This window comes from Pinus tabuliformis, chromosome 1_1 (assembly GCF_031772625.1).
Source record: "Pinus tabuliformis cultivar Carrire ecotype Pingquan chromosome 1_1, CPIR1, whole genome shotgun sequence".
In the NCBI taxonomy this organism is placed as follows: domain Eukaryota; kingdom Viridiplantae; phylum Streptophyta; class Pinopsida; order Pinales; family Pinaceae; genus Pinus; species Pinus tabuliformis.
The window spans coordinates 226807511-226813101 of record NC_142297.1 but is presented as its reverse complement, the minus strand read 5'-3'; positions in this window follow the sequence as shown (position 1 = coordinate 226813101).

Here is a 5591-nt window from a genome sequence, read left to right as displayed (position 1 = left end):
ATTATGATATCAGACATTCCAGAAACCATCCCCCTTACATGATGTATGGCTTTGTAGTGTAGGTGAGCAAATATTATGTGCCATAGCTCACACTGAAGATCAGTATCATGGACTAGTGCATGAATGGGTTTACCATTGACTTTGTAAATCCTTTCACATCTTAATCCAAGGATGAAGGCTTCTCTCATACTTGAGTTCAAAGGCTAGGTTAGAACTTTTCCACTAATAAAAGAAACTTCCATTCCTTTATCTTCTAATGTAGATATGGATACAAGATTCTTTTTCAAACCAAGTATATACAAAACTTCTTATTGAAAAATAGATTTTTCATCATCTAATTAAAATGAAACTGAACCATAACCTTTAATTTGGTGAGTAGAATTATCTCCACAGATAAAATTGAAATTATTATCCCTCTAGATTAGAGAATGTTTCTTTATAGCCAATAAAATGTTTGGAAGCACCACTATCAACTAATCAACTATCAAATGAATCTACAGAAAAATAAATAGAAAGAGCGGAGACAAGAAAATATTATGATTGAGTTTATGATGCATTATTTCTATATCTTGGATTTCTTGTTTCCTTAGGATGATTTTTTTTTCATAAAAGTCTTTTCTATAATCATATTTTTTTTTTAATCTAGGTACTCTTCTTCTTTCTTTATAGTCACAAGAAAAGTGACCGTACTTTTGACAATTAAAGCATCTAAATGTTGACATGTCTAGATTCCCTTTATTTGATTTGAAAGCATATTTATTTTTATTACCTTTCTTTCTCTTGTCAAAAGCTGAAAATAAAGTAGGTTCTCCTTCTTCATGATGTGAAATTCTCCCTCTGGAGATCATTCTAGCCTCCTCTTAGATACACTTTCCCAGGAGCTCATCAAATGTGGGAATAGTGTTGATATTGTTCATGGTTGTGATAAAAGTCTTCCAAATAGGAGAAAGGCCTCCAAGTGCAATCAACAACATTTATATATTGGTTACAACTTCACCAATTGTTGACAGTTGATTCTTGATTTTGGTCATTCTCGGGAAGTATGCTTGAATGGACTCTCCTCTGTTCATCTTGATGTCCTTCAGTCGAATATTCAAGGCAATAATATGGTTCAAGTTACTAATTGAAAACATGTAAATTACTTTGTTATACATTTCTTTAGCTTTCTTCAAACTAGAAACATAAGTAATCATATCATCATTAAGAGAATCAAGAATATTTTCTAGCTTTGATTTCACACTTTTTATGTTTGGATTTGATTGCAGTAATTGAATTCTTTAGTGGATCAACTATTGTTCCTTCAACATACTCCATAACTTCATGTTCTTTGAGAGTGATATCTAGTCTTTCTTTCCATGGGCCAAAGTTTGAAACATCATTCAACTTCTCCTCTACCTTGAAGTAGGACAAATTCATCTTGATAAAATAACTTTGGAAACAAGTGGGGTCTCTTTAGTTGAACTCTGGTATCCTTGGACTTGTCTTCACAAAGGATCTGATACCATGTTAAAATCTGAAATTTCTATGCATAAATCTAAAATTTATTTGCAAAAACTTGAAAGTCCTATGTAGAAATCTAAAAATTATTTTCAGAAACTTGAAAGTTCTATGCAGAAAACCAAATGTACTTGTAGAAAACTGAATGGAATTGAATGTATTTTGTAAAAACCTAAATATACTTTGCAAAAAATTGAATGTACTTTGTAGGAAATTGAATGTATTTTACAAAAACTAAATGTACTATGTTGTTGCAATTACTTAGAATGCAGATTTCTTCTTCAAAACTTTTCAGATCAACAATTGTATATAGAAAATAACATTAAGGATCATATGAAGACATCCAAGCACAAATACAAGACACTAAGAGTTAAGTCCAATGACTAAGGGAAAACCCACAAGGGGAAAACCCAAATGATTCTTTTTCTATTAGATTATTCAATTGTTCAGCAAAATATAGAGATAAAGAGCGATAATGTGAATGAATAAAGTCACCAATCTCTAATTAACGTGCAGATGAAATGTTTTTTATCTTTACTTGAATATTTTATTCTCTTGATTAGATCTTGTCCTTCACACTTGCTCTAGCTCTTCCCTTGCGATCTTACTCTTCACTTGCTCTCACACTTCTCTTGCACACACTCAACACTAGCTCTCCTTCTTCACATTGGACATGCTACTCTCAACTCTCACTTGTTGTTGCTTAAACAGATGAGAAAGGAGAGGAGTTACAAAATGAATTCATGCCTTGAGCCAATAATAGGATAATTGGATTCCATGAGGGAGGAGTTACTTGAGGAGAAGTGTAACTCAACCTAAGAATAGAGATAGAGGTACACTTGTCTTGAGGAGTTACAATTCGAATTAGGGAGAGAGAGAGTTACACTTGGACATGAGAAAATATTTGGTGAGAGTAACAAATCGAATTGAATGGGGGAGTTACAAGTGCATTTAATGAGGAGGAGTTACACTTTTTTCATACATTAAATTAGTGAGGGAGAGTTACAGTGTAGTTACTATTTTATTCCAAGAGAGAGGTTTGATTTTCCAACTAAGATATTCTCAATTTAATTTATTGATTCCATGAGAGAATTTGTTTTTATTAGTCCCTTAAAAGTGAATGACTTTAGACTATTTTATAAATAATAATATTATAATAATAATAATACTAGTAAGGACAAATATATTAGTTTTTGACTTGTATAATCATGATTGATTTGATTTTGAAGTGGATTCCATATGTCGAGATTATCCTTGATCATTTAGACATGATTCTCTATTTTTGGAAAGTCACTTCCAAATTGAGATGTGACTTATTATTTTTGGAAAGTCATATTAGAATTGTGAGAAATTAAATTTTATCATAGAAGGTTAAAACAAAACTGAAATGTGACTTACTATTTTTGGAAAGTCATACTAAAATTGTCAGAAATGAAATTTTATTATAAGAAGTTAAAACAAAATTGAAACATATCTCTTCTAGGAGAATTTCATCCCTGGACTACTAAATTATAACACAAGTAGAGTGGGTTAAAGTCTCTTGAGACTTGTTGGCCCTGATTGCATTTATGAAATATTGGTTCTACTAGATAAAATAATGGTAGCCATTTTTAGGAAGTTACAAATTATACCTAGTAAAATGTACTCATTACTATATATATATATATATAATCATCAAAACTACTTAAATTACATTTTTTTTTCCAAAAATAAACTATTTGTCATCCAAAACTACATAAACTATATGTAATTTTCTTATTTTCTAAAAATATACCATTTACCATACAAACTTGTTAAAAATGTGTTCAAATGTATTCTCAATTCCTAAATTTATTAAAATTTACATTATTCAAAACTATAAATATATAATTAATTTTAAAATTTATAAATATATCACCATTTGCATACCTATAAATGTATCACTATTTTTAAAACCTATAAATTTATAACTATTTTTAAAACCTATAAATGTATAACTATTTTTAAGATTTATATGTAAAACTATTTTTAAAATTTATACACGTATCATCTATGAATGTATAACTATTTTTTAGACTTATAAATGTATCACCATTTCCCGATTAGAAAGTTATATCACCAATGCTCCAACAAAATAACTCATGATTAATATTAACTTGAAGACTTCGCTTCGATTATTCGGACATTCCAATTCGCTATAATATCTACTAAGAGCCATATTTAATATTAACTATGGTCACATTCAAAAAAATACGCAGAAAACGAAATCCATTTTTCGGAAAGGTATGTTTGAAATTGGATATGAGTGTGTGGTTAAAAAAAGGCCATGTTTTCAGTGAAGTTGGTTCTTTCACATTAGAGTTCTCAAAGGATGAAATTACAAGAGCATTTATAAATAACAAAATTAGCATAATTATATTTACCAATGTGGTTGATATATTTTGATAGGTGTATATGAAACATATATATATAATTATATTTTCTAATATAATTAATATACATTGATAAGCTTATATTAACTACATTAATAATTATTATGAGTATTTTTTTAAACACCAACTATTTGTGATTATTAATAACTATATAAATAATAACAACCATATTATTTATATTTATTATTATATGATTATTATATTAATATTATAATAATAATATACACTCATAGTAATATAATTAATAATAAGAATAACTCACAATAAGATGAGATTATAGTTATATTATTTTTTTTCCCATAAGGAAAAATCGTAATTTCATTAAGATAAAGAAATTACATTCTGTAGATGCAAAGCATATTCAGATCACAACATGACAAAAAAGAAAAAATTGTTGCCTTGATCCATGCAGGGAGGCAGCAATATATAAGGCTGAAGGCCAAACCGTATCATACTGTTTAAGAAACTGTCATTATATATATACAAGAAAATATGTTATGTGGTTGTCCATAACAAAACCAAATATATAACAGAAAAATTATGCAGGAAAATCCATGAATGGCCGATGGAAGTATTGGTAGAAATCTCCCTCATGGTGTTCCCTGATCATCCAGATGCCCGGCTCCCCGAGCGCAGCCTCTTTGGATAAGCTGTCAGCAGCCCTGTTCTACTCCCTGTAAATATGTTTACATGTAAAAGAATCAAAAGATGATATTAATCTCAAAGTTTCATCCAGTATGTGATTCAAAGTATAAGTAGAACATCTAGCATCCCTGTTTAGCCAATCACATATGATTTTAGAATCCCCAAATAATTGCAAATCTCTGCAGTTTTTTTCCAATGCAAAATATATGAGGTGTTTTGCAGCAAGGAGCTCAGTATAATTATTAGTGCCTCTGTTGAAGCCTATAAGCATCCTAAAAGAATGTTGTTGATTTAAATGTAGAATAGCCCCCCCTCCACAGCCTCTCTCTTGTGTCGCACCGTCAAAAAAAACCCATGGTTTGCTATGATCTATTTCTATAGGAGTAAGGCTGCGGGAATTCGTGGAGGAGGGTCGTCCAAAATGAGGGAGTAATCGCCCATGACTCTGGCAGCCAAAACAGACCAGATCGGCGTTGAATCTTGAAATATCAATCTATTTCTGGCTATCCATATAGTCCAGCAAATCAGTAGGGGTAGGTTGCATAGTTTATGCGATGATGCTGTATTATACCAGGATTGCCAGGCCTTCGTTATAGTAATGCCAGTCCAATTTGTAGCTGGGGAGATAACAGGGAGTATATGATCCCACAGTTTACGAGCTTCTGTGCAATCAAGAAATAAGTGGTGAACAGATTCGTTTTCACACTTGCAGAGGCTGCACCAATGGGGTCCGAAGTGTGCGCGCTTGAGGAGATTATCACCAGTCGGGATTCTGTTCCGGAGGATGGTCCACATTAAAATCCTTGATCTGGGAGGAGCTTTAAGCTTCCAAAGAGGTCTCCACCAGTCGGTTGTAATCAATGGCTTTCTTAATGTCGACAGGGCCAAATATCCATCTTTGGGCGTATATCGGCCATTTTTTGATAAGGCCCAAATGATCTCATCATCACCCTCAAGAATTCGAATGTGGGCTTCTGTAAGGGCCAGAGTGAAATCTTCCCAATGTTGTCTCCATATGGGAGGGATGTTTAATTGATG